Source organism: Diabrotica undecimpunctata, chromosome 7 (assembly GCF_040954645.1).
Source record: "Diabrotica undecimpunctata isolate CICGRU chromosome 7, icDiaUnde3, whole genome shotgun sequence".
NCBI classification, from domain to species: Eukaryota; Metazoa; Arthropoda; class Insecta; order Coleoptera; family Chrysomelidae; genus Diabrotica; species Diabrotica undecimpunctata.
In genome coordinates, this window is record NC_092809.1 from 72,713,714 (window position 1) to 72,734,006 (window position 20,293).

Here is a 20,293-nt window from a genome sequence, read left to right on the forward strand (position 1 = left end):
GGATTGTATTTATTAAAAAAAATTTCATTTGTTGTTAAAGATCGCTTGGCATTACCATATATATATATATATATATATATATATATATATATATATATATATATATATATATATATATATATATATATGTATAGATATATATATATATATATATATATATATATATATAAGGTATATATATATATATATATATATATATATATATATATATATATAAATATATAAGGTATATATATATATATATATACCATGTATATATATATATATATATATATATATATATAAAGAAAAAATAATAAAAATAAAACTAGACAACCAAAAAACAAAAATTTGTCACGACAAAACGGTAAACAAATAATTAAGATTATACGATCAGTTTATAAAATTTCTACTAATTAATTTTAAGCAAACTCGAAATAGAGAGCATATTAATTTCTATGAGTAGTAACAGGAATACAGCAAAAAGAATGGATTAATTTTAGTGGTTCGAATGACTTACTTTGAACTTGTGATTTTCGATACTTCTGATGTTGCTAATTATGATTTGATTAGATGCTATGATGACCGTTGTTGGTGATGGCACAGAAATACGACGACGATATGTGATGAACCCTTGAGAATGCAGACGAAAGTGGCGATAAATTATTTTTGAGATACTTCACTTATGATCACTTTACTTTGATTTAAAGCGATAAATCACAATACAATAAAAAGTTCTATTTTTTCGACAATAACTAAGCTCAGTTCTTTAAATACGACACGAAAACTACTAGTTATATTCGGCTGGATGAAGGACCATGTCTTGACCCACGATTAGTTTACCGTGGGATATGTTTACTATAAAATATTATTTTATTTAATTTAAATAATATACGACGACAATTTTCATAGAACTGTTTATTGCTTACTATACTTACATGTTTACAGAACTGAGTTTCGTTTGATGTTACTAAAAATACATTACAAATGCCAAACATACATAAAACATAACATAAAAATACATTAGTATGTTTGTATTTTGAGAACGATTTCCGAAGTGAAAGTTGAAACGTCAATAAACATAATGTAACCTTTAATTGTGGCTTATTCCCATTTAAATAGTAATTAATTTAAAATGCCACAAGAAAATAGCTTCAGAACAATATTAAATTTGGCATTATAAAATGGATATTCTAACTTCACAGGCATGATATATTTCGATTTATACTTCGGAAATCGTTCCCAAAATACAAATTAAACCTTTATTAATAGCTTCAGAATAATATTTATTAGATGTATATTTATAAAATAAAAACGTGATAAAATGATGGTTATTATATCTTATCCAATTTTTAATTATTTTAATAAATTTTATAAAATCATACGTACATAACTTTGGTCTCCTTAAAAATTTTCTGAAAAAATCATTTGTTTAAGACTACCTAGTGTAATTCTTACCTAAATATTCTATGTTTTCTCGATTTATAAGTGTATTTTGAATATTCTGTACAAAACAACCGTTAAATATGACAAACGTTCGATCCACCTTCTTTTACCACTTAGGTGTTACTATAACTTTCGTTAACACTACCCACCTTGCTATTTTGACTAAATTTGTCGGTAGTTTTTGCTTGTAATTACATAAACTGATCCCTCAAAGAAGTTACCGAAAATGCGCCATTAGGTGGTGTATAGTCCCGTTTTTCGACCAACCATAAAATACAAAAGTAAAACTTTATGTTATTTTCCACTTCCAAGATGTAAGTGAAATTGGACTTGTGTTTCGAGACCCCTGTCACAGGGTAAGATATTTTTTTATACCTTTCGTATTTCCTTATATTTTTATCATTTGGTTTTTCGTCTATTTGACTTTGTATTTTATCTACCTAATTAGGGTCCCAGGTTATCTTAGGGCAGTCTCTGTTAGTCCCGGGTTTGTTCTTATTTAGGAAATCCAAAGTTAGTCTAAGGGTCTCTCAAGATGTCTATCCCAGGTGATCCCGTTGGGAGTCTCAAGTAAGTCCAAGTTTAATTTAAGTATCCAGTCTGCCTTAGTTTTTGTCCTGATTGGCTATCACAGTTCCTCCATTCTAAGTAAGTCCCTCTATATTTTTGGACTGCATTGAAGGTCAACATCTCATTGATGCAGGATAAAATGCAGAAAACTGTATATAGAGTCAATTTTCTTAAATATTTTGTTATATATGTTGATATTACATATTTCATGATTGTTCATTACATAATAGCTAATCCGGCGAATTCGTCCTGCCTTAGAATTAAATAATTAATTAAAGTTCAATAAGCTCTCTTTCGAGTCTTTTAAGCTACAGCAATCTCTGGAAGAGATTGAAATGAAATAAATTCGGTCGAGGTATCAATAGGAACTTTACCATTTTCAATAGCTCGCAACTGCTTCGACAACACATTTACACTTTATTCTTATTTAAAAAAACCCTCGCATGTTTTTTGTCAATTAGGTCGATATTAGGCATGCATTTAGTTTATCCGTAGCAGTTAGTTGGGGAATAATTATTAAATAAAGAGGAGTCTGACAATAGACTCATGGCTCCACCAAAAATGTTTTTGATTGTCACGAATACCTTTAAAAATTCTTATGGTCCTAATACATTCGGCCTGAACGATTAATTTGCATACCTGTATTTTTGCATATAGATCTTTGACATTGAGCTGTTTTTACGATGTTGCAATCTGGTGTTTCAATATTTTTTATGCTTAAGGGTAATTTCAAGGTGCAGTTCATTCGCCTTTGAATTGAAAAACATTTGTTTACTGTCAAATATTAAAGGTGTGTCATAAATTTTCTTTGAAAGATATATTAAGCTACGTAAAAATTATATCTTGATAATAAACTAAAGTTAAACAAATAAAATAAAAAACAGACCAGAACAAACATTAATTAGTATGCTGCGGGTCTATTAATATTTATCAAATTTAAAGTTGTCTTGTAAAGAGAACACTTAAAGCAATGATGCCAATATTATATGTCTGTGATTACTAATATAATCTAAAGAATTGAAATAAAATAGTAAATAACTAAAAATACTACCTACTAGCCGGTACAAGAATTATTAATTAGTGATTTACATAACATAACCGTAAACTGATTTTCGAAACCAAATTCAGAATTTTGCTTTAATCTGTGCCTTCTAAGAATTGCAAGGGGCAAAACAGACGTTGATAAAGATGTTATTAGAGACATGGGGATTTTAAAACTGCATTTCACAACATATCTCCTCAACTAAGCAAAATCCTTAGCGAATTCAAGTCAAGTCAAGTCAAATTTATTGATCACATGCGACATTATACAAAGTACATGTATGAGACAAGTCAAAGTTACAGACATACATCTTAAAAGTATATAAATTATTAAACACGATAAAACATACTAAAAAGTAAGATAGATAGATAGATAATAGAAGGAAAGACTGAAATCTGTTGATTTCGAAAATCAGTTTACGGATTTATTTATCAGATGTCGCTATTTCTTCTATTATCACAGAAAAGATTATTTTTATGTTCAGAGCGTTTGTGAATAGCCGCTCCGAAGATCCCTTTTAGGGTGAAATACGTATAAGCGGATACACAGATGCACTATACGTGAAATCAAACCTTAACTCTCTTTCCTTTTATATATCATAGTTCAAACTAACCTGGATTTCTGGTAATGGGCAATCATCGGTTCTATTGCAACTGTCTGAAAATTAGATAAGAAGTTCTTGAGGGGAGAGATATTAAGTGAAATAGGATATAGGTATTGTGTACTTGTTTGTTAAAAAGAAAGTGATGTTTTTTATTATTTTAAGTTAATTACATTTATTCAATAGATACATTTTTTAGAAATGTGTGTTAATTTATTAAATTCTTTATTATTTATTATTAAAAGAATAGCCATATGACAATAAATTGTTACGTAAAAATATGAGTCATATTAAAAACCTGTAAACATCTTGTTTATTCACGTATATGTTTTAGATTTTACGAGACCTTTCGATTAGCTGGCAGAAATTTACCTGATACGGAACTTTCCAGAAACCGGTCAGACGATGACCCGGATTTACCTTCTAGTATGAATCAGAGGGATTCTCCTGAATTCTAGGCCAGTTGTGTTTTCATATATTATAACTGATTTTTCATTGAAGGAGTTAGTTAATATCTGAAGACCCGTGCCCGCGATTTTAATTGTAGCGTTCATATAAAATAAATTATGTATTATTAGTGGTTAATAAACTTATATAAATTATCGTACTTTTTAATAAATTAAAATAAGAACAATATAATAAATTAATAAAGACATTATAAATTAAATAAAGACATAGCAGTTAAATAAATTCACAACATTGGTGTCAAAATTGAATATAAAATAAATTGTGAAAATGACGACGATTTATGAGGTCACAGTGATGAATTTAAGAAGACATCTCGAAGACAGAGAATTAGCTTCTACCGGAAAAAAGGCTGAGTTAGTCCAACGACTAAAGAACGCTTTTCTAGAAGAAGGTCTAGATCCAGAAACTTATATATTTAAAGACAAACATGATGCTGTCATCTCGTCGATTTCGAAATTAGAGAACAAAGTTTCTGGTGACATCGCATCATTAGAGAACAAAGTTTCTGACGATATTTCGTTTCTGGTGACATCGCGTCATTAGAAAACAAATTTTCTAACGAGATTTCGTCTCTGGAAAGTAAAGTTTCTGCTAACATTTCTAAAGTAACTTCTGAGATGTCTGCCCTTGACGATAGATTATCTTCGTTAAAAAACCAAGTTGCTGCCGATATGTCGGCCTTCGAAAAAAACATGAAAGAGATCGAAAGGAAGATGGAGGAAACAGGGATGGCAGAGAGAGGAAACAATCCAATTAAAGTAGAGACAAAAGAAGACGAGACGAAATGTAAGTTGAAGACACGGTCGAAATTTGAAGGAAGTGGAGGTTCTGTTCATGTTAAAGTCCCAACTTTCGACGGAAAATCATCATGGAACAACTACATGAAACAGTTCGAATCAGCCGCAAGAGCGAATGGATGGTCTGAAAAAGAAAAGGCTGTAAAAACCTGACTATCGCTCTCCAAGGAGATGCCTTAGATGTGCTTCAGACCATAGCCGTAGAGGAGACCGATGATTTCGAACAACTCAAGAAGAGGTTAAATATGCGATATGGCCACGAACATTTGGAGCATGTATATCAGTCGCAGCTTAAAAATCGAAAACAAAAGAAAGATGAGGCTCTTCAAGAATATGAGGTAGATATTGCCAGATTAGTACGATATGCTTATCCAACAGCTCCCGAAGACATGATGGAAAAGTTGGCCGTTCAAACGTTAATTGATGGTCTTCGTGATCATGAAATGCAGAGAACACTACGATTAGCTCGTCACAAGACTCTGGTTGATGTCTTATCCTCCGACCTCGAATATGAGTCAGCTTCGCAGGCCTCTGGCGGGTACAGTAAAGTTAGGACTGTAAAAGAGGAAGGAGATGAAGATAAACTTGACCAGCTCGTTAATATGATGAAAAGCATGACATACAAGAAAGCGAAGACCATCAGATGCTGGAATTGTGGCGAAATAGGACACGTACGAAGCTCCTGTAAGCACCCTAGGTACGACGCACATCAAGAAACTCACCATCAGGAAAACTAGACCGGGTCGGCCTTAGCGGGGCAGCTTCGACCCAAAACTTTTCCAAAGACCCTCTCATACTAGTAGCTTCTTTGAAATGTCGTGAAGATAGTGTATATGTAGATGGAGAAATAAATGGTGAAAAGCATACGTTGTTGGTGGATACCGGAGCGACCAGAACCATTATACGCCCGACAATTATAAACAGCCGTAAGAAACTGTTACCAACGAGGTTGCGACTTCGGACCGCTACAGGTGAAAATGCCAACATTCATGGAGAAATCCAGGTACAATTGGGAATTGGAACAGAAAAGTTTGTCCATACTATTATAGTTGCTGACATCGAAGAGGATGTTATATTAGGAATGGACGTAATAAATATGCATGGAGTCCAATTGGATTTTAAGAATAAGGTAATCAAAGTTGGCAACGAAGAGGTATTTCTCCATCCACATAATGACAATACTGTGCAAGCAGCCGTTAAAGAAGATACAGTCGTGCCTGCAAGAAGCGAAACGATTATAGTAGAGCGGCTACAGGGAATTGTGGACGAAGGGAGACCTGTTATGATGGAGCCTTGGAACCACGACGATGAAGTTGGCCGTGGAATCATAATTCGAAAGGAATTAGTGACTTCGGCTAAGGAAATTCCTGTGAGACTTATCAATGTCAACGACTACCCAGTGACCATAAAGAAAGAGACAAAAGTGGGAACTTGTGTACCTGTGACATCCATAATCCATCAGGCGACAACATCTGATAATTCCAACGACAAATTCGACCAAATGGTTGCAGTTGCAGAACAGTCTCTGAATCAGATTCAGAAAAGGAAATTAAGGAAATTTCTTCGGCAGTATCGTGATATTTTCGTACCGAAAGGAGGAAAGACGGGAAGAACTACCGTTGTTAAGCATAAAATTGATACTGGTAATGCCAAGCCAATTCGTCAAACAGCTCGACGATTACCACAGGCGAAAAGAGAGGAAGCTGAAACGATTGTTCAGGAAATGAAGAAAGACGGGGTGATAGAACCTTCTACGAGCCCACGGGTCTCTCCGGTGGTCCTGGTTAAGAAGAAAGACGGAACGACAAGGTTCTGTGTGGATTACCGTTTGCTGAATAACGTTACCAAGAAAGATAGTTATCCTCTGCCTCGGATCGATGACACATTGGACACCTTGGCTGGAAGTAAATTGTTTTCTACTTTGGATTTAAAGTCTGTATACTGGCAGGTAGAAATAGACCCAGTAGATAAAGAAAAGACAGCCTTCACCACAGGATCTGGATTGTGGCAATTCAACGTTATGCCATTTGGACTCTGTAATGCTCCTGCAACATTTGAGAGGCTTATGGAAAATGTGTTGAGAGGGTTATCTTGGAAAACATGCCTGGTTTATTTAGATGACATAATCGTCTTGGGGGAGACATTTGAAGATCATTTGAGGAATTTAGAAAACGTTTTAAATCGACTTAAAGCTGCCCAATTGATGCTAAACTCCAAGAAGTGCCAGCTATTTCAAGGTAAAGTCAATTATCTGGGTCATATAGTCAGTAACGAAGGAGTGGCCGTGGATAAGGGAAAAATCGATTCCATTAAGGAATGGCCAAAACCAACTGACAAACATCAAGTGAGAAGTTTTCTTGGACTATGTACTTACTACCGAGGGTTTATTAAGAAGTTTGTAGATATCGCTAAGCCATTAACGCGACTTACGGAGGAAGCAAGAGATTACCGCTGGGATACAGACTGCCACAATGCCTTTGAGACGTTGAAAAAGCATTTAATAACAGCACCAATTTTAGGGTATCCACTGCCAGAAGGAGAGTTCATCTTAGATACGGATGCAAGTAATGTGGGAATTGGAGGAGTGCTGTCTCAGATTCAAGGAGGACAAGAACGAGTCCTCGGATATTTTAGTAAAGTTCTTTCAAAACCTGAGCGGACTTATTGTGTCACGAGAAGAGAACTTCTGGCAGTAGTGAAATCAGTAGAGCACTTCTATCAATACCTCTATGGAAGGAAGTTTTTAATCCGAACCGACCATGCTGCCCTTAAGTGGTTGATGCAGTTTAAGAATCCAGAGAATCAGATAGCCAGATGGATTGAACGACTCCAAGAATACGATTTCAAGATTGAGCACTGGGCCGGAGTTAGCCACAGAAACGCTGATTCTCTTTCCAGAAGGCCATGCCCAGCAGAGTGTTTCCACTGCAACAAAACGGAATCCAAGGAAGCAGCAGTACTAAGAACAACGATGGTCAACGACGACTGGACGCCTACTAAGATCAGAGCAGAACAAGAAGGAGATCCAGTTATACAGAAAATTCAAAAATGGAAAGAGGAAAGAAATATCAAACCTATGCTCAGTAGTTAAGACGTATTGGGCCCAGTGGGACTCATTTAAGACCCAGAGAAGAGAAGACAGTTGGTGATCCCAAAAAGCAGAATAGCCGAAGTACTTTGTCAGTTACACGACAGTCCATCAGGAGGGCATTTTGGTGTAAAGAAAACCCTTCAGCGAATTCGGGAACGGCATTATTGGATGAACAGTTCCGACGACGTAAAAGACTGGTGTAAGAAATGTACTATTTGTGCTACGAGTAACGGGCCTTACCGAAAAAGGAGAGCTCCTATGAGACAATATAATGTTGGAAGCCCGTTTGAAAGAATAGCTTTGGATATCGCTGGGCCATTTCCAGAAAGTAAAAATGGATGCAAGTACATGTTGGTAGTAATGGATTACTTCACTAAGTGGGTCGAGATTTACGCACTTCCAGACCAGAAGGCCGCCACCGTTGCAGATAAGTTGATCCAAGAATATATCAGCCGATTTGGAGTGCCTTTGGAGATCCATAGTGACCAAGGCAGGAACTTCGAAAGCGATCTATTCCAAGGAATATGTGATAGACTAGGCATGAAGAAAACAAGAACTACCGCGTATCATTCGCAATCGGATGGTATGGTAGAACAAATGAATAGGACAGTTGGCAAGTATTTGACAAAGATGGTGTCCGATCATCAGCGAGACTGGGACCAATACCTTCCGTTCTTCACAATGGCCTACAGATCTGCTGTTAACGATTAAATTACGAAGAAGAATGGACGATGTACATGAGTTGGTCCGTTCCCACCTTCAGATCGCTAGCGACCGAATGAAGAAACGGTACGATACACAAGCCGAAAAGGGTTGCTTTAAGAAGAACGACAAAGTCTGGCTCTATAATCCCAAGAAGCGAAAAGGTTGTTCTCCAAAATTGCAGCAGTTTTGGGAAGGCCCATACTTAATTATGGAGAAGATCAACGATGTCATCTACCGAATAAGCAAGATTCCGAGGGGAAAGCCGATGATAGTACACCAAAATCGGCTGGCGTCTTTCGAAGGTGACCACGACGTAGATGAAGAAGTGGAAGTAAACCAAGTCCAAGATGTGTCTGACCTCACGTTTAAGGAATTCATGGGTCCCTATGGAGGTACCGGTAAAGCAAGACATGGTGTTACTACTGAAGAAAAGCAAGATCTACTCGCGCTCCCCGATGACTACTCGCTGGCCCTTACCATCCCGGCCAGTATCAAAGACGCACCAGGGTTGGTATCCGTCTTTCGAAGAAAGTTTGGTCGAGTTACAGAACTTCAATGCCAGGTGCCAGCTCCCAGTAAAACCTTGAAACTCCAAGATGCATCACGTTACCTTTTCTACCTGGTAACAAAAGACACTGCCCGTGACCAAGCTACCTACCGAGATGTATGAGAAGCCTTACTTCAATTGAGAGAGCACGTACTAGAGTCCGACGTGCAAAAGTTAGCCATGCCAAAGTTGGAGTGCCGCCAATTAGATTGGAGGGTTATCCGAAATATGGTGGAGGAGATCTTTAAAGACACCGAAGTCCAGGTGTTAGTCTGTTGTAATCCGCATAGTTACTGGTGCGGAGAGAAAACCGTCTCTTGTCATTTTTATACAACTGGAAGTTGTAAAAGAGGGTCTAGTTGCCGATATATGCATACCGTTCCAGTTGCAGTCCGACAAGGTTCCAGGAGAAACCATCTTTTAAGAGGGGGGCAATGTTACGTGAAAATATGAGTCATATTAAAAACCTGTAAACATCTTGTTTATTCACGTATATGTTTTAGATTTTACGAGACCTTTCGATTAGCTGGCAGAAATTTACCTGAGACGGAACTTTCCAGAAACCGGTCAGACGATGACTCGGATTCACCTTCTAGTATGAATCAGAGTTGTGTTTTCATATATAATAACGGATTTTTCATTGAAGGAGTAAGTTAATATCTGAACCCCCGCGCCCGCGATTTTAATTGTAGCGTTCGTATAAAATAAATTATGTATTATTAGTGGTTAATAAACTTATATAAATTATCGTTTTTTTTAATAAATTAAAATAAGAACAATATAATAAATTAATAAAGACATTATAAATTAAATGAAGACATTATAAATTAAATAAAGACATAGCAGTTAAATAAATTCACAACAAAATGAAGGTGGGTGTGCAATAACTCTAAATTGTAATTATCAAATTGCGATAGATTAATTTGGTCTCTGTTTTGGCAGAAAATTGTAATGTCAAATATATTAAAATAAAACAAGTAAAGACAAAGACATTTAGGGAAAAACAGAACACAATCAGAAAGACAACAGACATTAATTTAGAAAGGGGGGTACTTAATGGTACTACATCACTTGTTAGGAGAGGAACTGGTAAAAAATTTTGTTTTTTGTTGTCTACTAGATTTTTAAGAGGTAAATTTGACAAGCTATTGTAGGTTAAATAACTGAAATAGTAATTAAATATTTAAATAGAAAGTAGTAAGTTAATAAGAATAATATTGGCATATTTTTATCAAAGACTAAAAATGAATTAAATTTAACAATTTAAAAAATTTAATTTCTTTTGTAAGAAACTTGAAACGTCAGAATTACAAAATCAAACTTAAAAGTGAGTATTTGGTAATAAAATATTAATCTAAATACATATTAAATATACAGAATTAAAAACCTATTGCCGGTCTGAAAGTGCCATCTGAAAACTTTTAGAAATTTAATATATTAATGTGGGAAAAAAGAGAAAAGTAAATAATTATTGATAGTAAATTGATTAACAAATTCTAGAAATTGACTGAATTATTATAAACTATTGAGGTTCGTAATTCTAGTACAAGTCAATTAAATATCGGAAACGGATTAGACTTCAGGTAACTGATGAACTATTTAAACGGATTAACAGTAAATTTTTATCTTATTTTGAGTTTGTAATATACCATGACAAGATATAACGTCCATGCCGGCAAAAACATTGGTAAGTCTGTTTAATAAATTTCTTTAACACTTTAACAATTTCAAATTTATAGTCACTTATGGTTACAAGTTTTAAATCTCTATTCGACAACATACATTTGTATATGATTTAAGATAAAATATATTAAGTGATAATTCTAGTCTGAACGATTCTGCTATGTTGTGTTGGTGGATTTCTGACCACGTGTAGTTGTTGTAAAATCAAATTCTATATAATGATTACATATACCAAAAACTTTATTATAAAATTGTGGTAAATAACTTGAGGTATCATACCAGTACACAATACCTACATCCTAGTTCTTTTATTAATATCTCTCCCCTCAAGAACTTCCCATCTAATTGTCAGACAGTTGCAATAGAACCGATGATTTCCCGATGATCACCAGCAATCTAGGATAGTTTGAACTATGTTATATAAATCACTAATTAATAATTCTTGTACCAGCATGTAAGTAGTATTTTTAGTTATTTACTATTTTATTTCAATTCATTAGATTTACTTATGCCATTTTATTGGTTTTACTTTGTCTGCTTTAATTAATTTTTATTCATATTAATAATCACAGAGATATAATATTGGCATAATTTCTGTAATTGTTCTCTTTACAATACAACACCCTAATGTGGGTTTTTTGTAATTTCAGCACTTAGTTTACCAAGTACCGTTAGACCTAAAGATGCATAGCAAATTGTAGTATGCGAAACCGGTCGTTGGTGGTATAATTAAATTGATTGTAAGTCTTATTTTATTTCTTTTTACCTATTTAAAATACAATTAATGTCATACAATGAAAACGAATATTACGATGTGTTAATACACACGCGGCAAAAAAGGAAGAACGGGTCAAAGGAATAGAAATGAAACGGGCCGATCAATACTCGGTCCGACGAGGAGCGGGAAGTAACTAATCAATACTTAGCTACGAAAAAGAATTGGTCGGTCTCAGATCAACACTCCAAAACCGGGTAAGGAGCTGTCACTAGATCCACACTCTAGCAGAAGCGGTTGGTCTTAAGTCAACACTCTAGGGCCAGTGGAGTTATTACCAGATCAACACTTTTGATAGATTATCTTTAAAAATTTTCCATATTTCCATACCATTGTTTTTGTCTAATATTTAACTAAGCTGTTTATTTAAATCTTCTTATATTTGTATTTTAATTTTCTCTGTTATATTTATTTTTGGAGGTTTGGGACTTCTACTACTGCACAAGTCCATGTACCTACATCTTAGATTAAAGACAAGGATATCAAAGTTTTTACAATGGTATTAAACAAGGATTGTGGTATAAACCCATATATGCACTAGAATATTTTGTTATTTGGTTAACATTATTTTTGAATATCTTATTTGCTATAATATAACCTAATTTCTGATTTTGTGGATGTATATACAGTTTACAATTTACACTGTATATTACCAGATTTATACTTTATATTACAAATTACAATCAAATGTTTACATTATAGAGTTGCCATTTCCCACTTTGTTAATAAATACTTGTGCTAGTGAAAATGTTTGCGTACGGTAAATTTAATTAGTTAATTAAATAATAAATGATTGAATGTTACTACATATTTTCAATATTTTTGTCATAAATCAAAAACATGTTTTTCATGTTATTTCCTTCATGGTTTACTTTGAAAAGATTTTCTGGTCAATAACGCCTACATTCCATAATCTCACTAAAACCATTTACAGAAATCAAATTTACCGGATCTATTTCGGTTCAATAAATAAACAAACAAACCCCGGCATCCAACTAAACAAATAGATCTAGTTGGACTGAACATACAACCGAAAATGTTTAAAGGATAAATGTTGTAGTTTAATATTCTTGACCCATTATTTTTGGTTGATTACATCGCCTAAACCAAATATTAAAATATGTGCAGAAGTAAACTTAAAAAAAAAAGAAAAATTCTATCTCTGTTTGCAATACACACAAGTCCCAATTAATATTTAGAGATCCAAAGATAGTAGATAAAATCCTATATTTCAAAAATAAATTAAAGTCAACCGGCATACGCATAAAAAATAGACAGAAGACAGAAATAGACCAGGGTGGATCTGTCTTGAGGAGGATGCGAGAGGTGGCAATTGGATTTTTGCAGAAATAGTTGGGTGCTAACTTCAGTAATAATAATTGACTTATCGTCTTTCTTACATAGGTCAATTTATTTAGGAGCAAAATCGTCCTAAAATATAAAATAGCGAAATTAAATTTTATATAAAGATGCATTTAAATCAAAGTGGACACATTTTTTTTATATATATGTAATTATATTTATTTACAATCTACATCATTACAGAGTATAAAGTAAATGTGTTACAGGCTTTGGGCGTGAAGGGGAGACATTCAATGATATCTCACCTTATTCTATTTTGGTTTAGTTTTGAAGTAGGTCTTGGGGCCAGGTTATATCCAGTCTTCTTGTGGCTAGACCATTATAAAATAATTCCCTACTAGCTTATTTTTATGGTGAATGGTATGTTCATTTTGTGACTCAGTGGCTGGATGAATTATTTTTCTGATGAAAGGAATCGTTAAGTCCAAGTAAAATATTTGATTACTTACGTACTATGGTGCATCCATTATGGATCTTAGCACTTTAGACTGAAATCTTTGGATAATATTTAGCGAAATTGACTTTGCACAGCCCCATAGGTGTAGTCCGTAGAACCAAATAGGTTTGTGTAGGGCGATTTTGTTTTGAATGTAAAGTTTCTAGAAATACAGCGTTGCAATATTTCTTTTCTTCAAGACTTTTTGATATTTCATTTGTCATTCGATGGGCTTGTTGGATAATGGAGTGATTTTCTTAAAAACCAAACTGATATTTTGAAAGTAATGTTAGAAATTCATAATTTGCGTATATCCTTTGTAGCAGCAATATTTTAAAAACTTTGCTTACGTATGGGAGTAGGCTCATGGGTCGATAAGATGTTAGTTCGTTAGGCTCTTTTTATAGTTTGTAGCATGCGGTTAAATATAACTGTTAGCAAAGTAATGGTCTTGGAGGAAAGAGGGACATTTGACTTGCTGCGCTAATTAGGTTTCCATTTCTTCATCAGGGTCTGCAAGCTCCGTTTGAAGTACGTTTGTGAGATGTTTAGCAAAGACGTCCGCTTTTTCGCGGACGTCTTTTTCAAAGAGGCCCATTCGCCATTTAGTTTACGGATGGGAGGTATTGCTGTGTATGGTTTCTTAAGCTTCTTAGTCACCTTCCGTAACGTTTGGTCATTTGCTGTAAGGTTTATAATGTAATGTTTGAAGGCTTCGTTGTTTGCGGCTTTGCTGGCTACTACAAGTTGCCTACGTGGTCTATTAATTATATGTAGATCTATGTTGTTTCTAAATCTTTGCAATGTTCTCCTTGCACGATGTTTTATAAAAATAAGTTGGCGAATGTGCAGGGGAACATTTGTGGTGTGTGTTGAGTTGCGTTCAGTTCGTGGTGAGGACTGCCATGCCGCTTTTTGCACAAGTGTGGTGAAGTATTGAGCTGATGTATCTATGTCAAGTGTAGATTTGATCCACAGATTAAGATTGGTGTCTTCTTTTAGGTAGGATTGAAAATCTGTCCAGTTGGTGTTTTTTGACGTGAGTCGAGAAGGTAGTGGGTTGTTTAGAACTGTAGTACTCAGGCTCATAATAACCAGTATACCATCCGATGAGAGATCATAGCTAAATTATATTAGATAGTTGTTTCTGGATACTCCTTTGCTTATGAAGTAGTCCAGTAGATCTGAAAGTTTTCTGGAGTCACCCGACCAGTCACCTTTGTATTTTTTTTGTTGCATATTTTGGCAATACATGATGTGATATGCAGCTGCGGATGATAACCGCCAAGCCACCATGAGCTGTATCACCGGGATGAGGTTTGATGTATGTGAAAGTGAACACAAATGAACGAACGAGTTTTTCGGTAAAATTATTTTATTTAAAAAGCAAATCGTGTTTACACGCGCGTAAAAATTAGCAATTCGCTAGTTTCCTGTAACACGTATACTGAACTTATAGATTCCGTTGTTATTAATAGCTACTGAACGACACAGCCTTAATAAATATCCCCCCTCAAGACAATCATCGTTTAAACAGATAATATGTAAGGTTAGGATCACGATGAATAAATCTCTTGCTGATTTAAACATTACGGTCCATTGGTGATAGTTCGGAGAATTTTTGATTGGAAGCGTTGAATAATTTTGATGTTAGAGAGACTGACTATTTCTTATTGTTCTAACCCATATGTACAGATGGGCGCAAGTATTGCATTACAGAGCAGCAATTTGTTATTCAAGGATAACTTCGATGATCGACCCAATAACCAATACATATTTCTGAATTGGAGACTTTATTGTTTTCTCTTGGCCCAAATATATTTCTTCCGTTTGAGACTTCTGTCCAAATAAATACCAAGATATTTACCCCGTTGGCAGAAAGTAATTAATAATTATATAAAATTATAGGGACAGGTTCCCCTTTGTGTTGTAAATATAGCATAAATAGATTTCCCTTCCTTGACTTCAATTTTCCATTACAAAAACCAATCTTGTATTCTGTTTAGATACGCTTAAAGAAGATGTGGGGCATAAATAAGGTAATTGTGTGAGGGTAGGATTGTAGTTTTGTCAGCAAATGTTTCTAGCGTCAGTTCTTCTGTAGTTGGTCGCACCTCTAGTGGTTCCTGAAGTGTTGTAGGTATATCTGCGGTAAACAAGAGATACAAGGTAGGTTCCAGCACCTACTTTGTGGTACGCTAGATTTGACAGAATAGAAAATAGAAAAAACAGTGTTAGAGTTTGGCAAACAAAAAGCTTATAATTACCTACTTTTGTCAGTTTTTTCACCACAGTATCTGCGTATAAACTTTAAACGTTTCTCTTATAACTAAGTAAACATAAATGATTTATATAAATAATTGTATATGTGGTTGTTGTTTCCCCCTATTTTGATTTATATTCGGTAACAACAACACAGCGCATTTATTCTATATTTAGATAATCCGGTAATCTTTGTATTTAATTAAAAAATAAATTAATAATTTCGACTGAATTAGGTAAACGGAATCAGCGAGTTGCCAATAACAGCTCCGAAAAATGTTGCTAAACCGTACACAGTTTATGCCACGAACAACGTTAGATATTTCATTTTATGCCAGCGGATGATTAAAAGATCCCTCAGGGGATCATTAATTTTGGTTTTGACAGACAGTTAACATGTGATTAGATTTTAATGAATTGCGAGTTTGGCCGCATAATGTTAACGTCATGTTAAGCAATGATGCCAAATGAACCGAAGGCATTTTTATTTGATTGTTATTTAAAGCTGTTAGAGCTGATGGATTATATCTTAATATCCATAACTAAGATTATATTGATTAGATATTTGAGAAAATAAATTTTTATTTTAGTCATTTTAAGTTTTTTAGATAACTAAAACATGTGGGCTAAGTAAGCATCAAAACATTAAGCAACACATATTAGCACATCGGTAACCGTAGATAAAGACCCATGAACAATGACAATCCAGTGCACTATGCTACATTTCGGTGAACAGGTATATTTTTATGTTTCAATGTGGACCATATTTATAATAACAAGAATAAAAATGTTTCTCTATTAACTGTTTTTATACCCTTTAAATTTTGTTTAAATAAAATGAAGATATCGTTTCTAAATTAAGTATAGTTTAGTTTTAGTTTTAACTATTTGTTTAAAGCTGATTCATCCAACAAATAAGTAGATAGTTACTCTACTAGGTCCGTGTGGAGTGGTCCTTTTCATATCGGACACGTCCTTAGGTGGTGGATAGGAGAACGCCCTAACAGAAATGTCTCTGGCTCTTTATGTTGGGTTAGAGGCCAATAATCTCTTCCTGCAAAAAGTCACATGTTACGGAACCTTAGCAACTATTAACTAGATGAAACACGACTCGGTAAACGAAAAATTAAATTTAAATTGGGAACATGAAGTACACAAACTCTGTACCGAGCACTCGTAACTTTACTAGATATAGCGAACACGTACAAAGCAGATGTTTCAGCAGTACAGGAAATTCAATAGAAAGGAACTGGCGATTTACCTAACAAGAAAACCTATTACATGTTTTATAGCTGAAATGACAATCAACAAATAGATGTAGTTGGATTTATTGTTAAGTAAAGAACAAAAGGCCTTACTATTGCTTAAAGCCCACAGTTAAAGAATTTCTATTTACACTTAAAATAAAAAAATTTTAATTACAATTTGATTAATTAAAAGAACACCTACAGAAGATGTCTCAGAAATGACACTAAGATAGTACTAAGTGACATACATGCAAGAATAGAACGCTAGCAAGTTTTCATCTCCACTATAGGAAGGCATAGCCTACACAACGTCAGTGGCGATAATGGATTACGACTGATAAACTTAGCAGCAGCGCTAAAGATAACAGTCGATACCACCTACTTTGAACACAAGAATACACACAAGGTAACCTGGACCTCCCTTGATAGAAGAACCATCAGTCAGATTGATATTATCTTAATAGATTTAAGACACGGAACAGACGTATTAAACTTCAGAACTTATAGAGTTGCAAACATAATTATACTAAAATCATTGTCTACAAATTTTAACATTCAGAACTAAAATTCTAAACGTCGGCAAAAAAAAATAAAACGACTGGAAATAAATGGAATGTGCGAAAGCTGAGATATGCAACAAATATGTCCAACAGGCTAAAAATTAAAATGTAAATGAAAAAATATATAAAATCCTACTGGACCAAAATAAATGAATATCTTAAAGCAGTAGAAAAAGATGATATGGCAACAGAAACTTGTGTCCGTAAAAATTATTAATTTGACTATGAATGTAAGAATTTAAAAAAAAAAAACAAATAATAAAGTCTGCAGAGAAATATTCACGCTACGAACTAGAACAAATAATTTACCAGAAAAAGAGAAGAAAAGGGAATACACAGAATGAAGGAACAGAAACAAAATCGCTTAAATTAGAAACTTATATAAATAAGGAATATATAAAACAACTTAACAGAAAGAAAGAATTCAGAGCATTCCATAAGAAAGCTAAACTCTAGCTAAAAAGCTAAATAGAAAAGAATTTAAGGCAACTACAAACTAATACATAAGTCTGAACGATGACCTACTAACAACAAGAAGAGATGTACTAAATCGATAGGTGCAATACTTTAACTGAGTACTTAATATAGAGAAAGAAAAAGAAAATCTGAAAGATGTAGGAGAAGAGGTAAGCGAAACAGACGAGAGGGAAGACGAACCGTTAACGATTCGTAAGGTTAAAGACGCGGTTAAAAAACTATCTAGAAACAAATCACCCGGAATAGATAATTTCTTAGCTGAACTATATAAATAAGATAGCCAAGGAATCATAATGGCATCTTCTCTTGGTTTTTATTTCAGTATCAGCATTATTCATCTATTATCTGTCATTCGTGCCACGTGACTTGCCCAGTTCCACTTTAGTATTGATGTTTTTTTCTACAGCATCAGCCACTTCTGATCTTCCTCGTAGCTGGTGATTTGGGATCTTATCTCGCAGTGAAACGTTCAACATGGAACGCTCTATCGTCCTTTGAGCCACACGCATTTTTATTACTGTTTTCCTTGTCATGGGTAAGACAGAAATCCCTTCCCGGTGATTGGAATATTGGAATGATTTGCACCATACACAAAAATGAGATATCTTTGAACGCTCTAACCACATAGGAATTACGCATCTAAATTAAATTGAATAAAAGCAACTGGATGAGAACTACATTCGGGAGTAGATGAATAAAAGATAAAGAGAAGATTTATCAAAAATAGTGGTAAAAAGAGTCACTAGGCAGTACTGTAGACTAGCGCGTAGCTTCATACTATGATTTCTGTATTTTTGAATTTTAAATATTATTTACAACATTGAATTTAGTAAGTTTATTATTTATTTATTTTATGATTTGTAATCATCGATCAACAAAGTTTATTTATTTATTTTAACAATTGATTGAACATTTAAAAGTACATAAAACTGACGTTAAGTTAAATATACTTTTAAACTTTTTAACATCAAGTTAATATACTTTTTATAGATTTTAATAAAATTGAAAATGTTTACATGTTGTATAACGGACTCGCCTCGTCGAGTAAACGGACTCTTTCAACTATTTCGTGTCGCTAATTTTTCGCTGATCGCCTCAGAATTTTACTATAAAGTAAGTGCTTCAAGAAGATGAACAGAGCTCAAATAAGAGTGAAAAATACAATATATACTATTTTTTACAGTATATTATTAATAGCTGAATAATATTTAATAAGCTGACACTATTGCTTAGGCGAAATTCTTAATTTATTGGTAAAAAAGTAAATAAGATAAAACTGTATTTTCGTATTTTATTAAAACTGCTTAAATACCGTTCAAAAATTAGTTTAGTGTCACATTTAATTGAACTAAATCATCGAATTTCATTCTTCAATTAAAAAACCAAAAATATGTGCAGATCAAAAGCAATCGAGGTGTTAGAAATTATTTCTCTGCCGTAACTATGGTCTAGTTAAAAGTTTTTTGCAAACTTTCAAAATTAATTAATCCCCAGCCGGAAGAGATTAACCATTTATTTCAAGCGTGTTGCTTTGTATAGTCTAAGTGTAGAAGTAGGTGAACGTTGAAAACTACCAAACTCGTGTAATTAACAGCATTTGAAAAGTTAAGGGCGTATCATTTTGGTAAATTTAGGGGTGGATTTCTCGTTTAGCGTAGCGGCACAGAATGATAATTAAGAAAATGTATCGTTTAAAAATAGATTCGCGAAAAACTTTGTCGTCAAAATTTCTAATACCTACCAAAAATTTGAGCAAGAGAAACTACATTAAAGCGATTTAAAAGACATTCAACAATGGAAAACAAATTAGATTCAAATTATTTAAGTTCAATTCAATTCAAAAAGCACGATTTATTATCAAACCGTATGCTATTAATTTAATCATGGATGAAGTCTTCAAGTTCTTATCAATAACAATTGCTACTTCATTTCGATGGTTGCGATCATTATTTCCCAAACAGTTTGTTTTTGGTATTTAAAATTTGTTGTTCACCCGAGCCTGGCCATCTGGTTTTTGTCTTAGTACCATATTTTGATGAACATGCGTTGCGTGTCTTGTATAACGTTGTGTAATATTTCAAGTTTAACAACTGGAGAAAAACAAAATATATAAAAACTATGCAAGATATAACCTGAAGGTAATCTAGACGTATATTCCAACGACTACCCACTCAGATGAAGAAATTGAAAACTTTTATGGGGACCTACAAACAGCATTATATGCCACACTAGCATATTGCACAAT

At 33.9% G+C, this 20,293-nt stretch overlaps 1 protein-coding gene across 1 annotated transcript in view; it reads right to left on the minus strand.

The window, feature by feature from the left end:
- LOC140445484 (octopamine receptor beta-2R-like) overlaps positions 1–20,293 on the minus strand; it is an 853,944-nt gene that overhangs the window by 521,256 nt on the left and 312,395 nt on the right. The gene's annotated exons all lie outside the window — the stretch shown is intronic.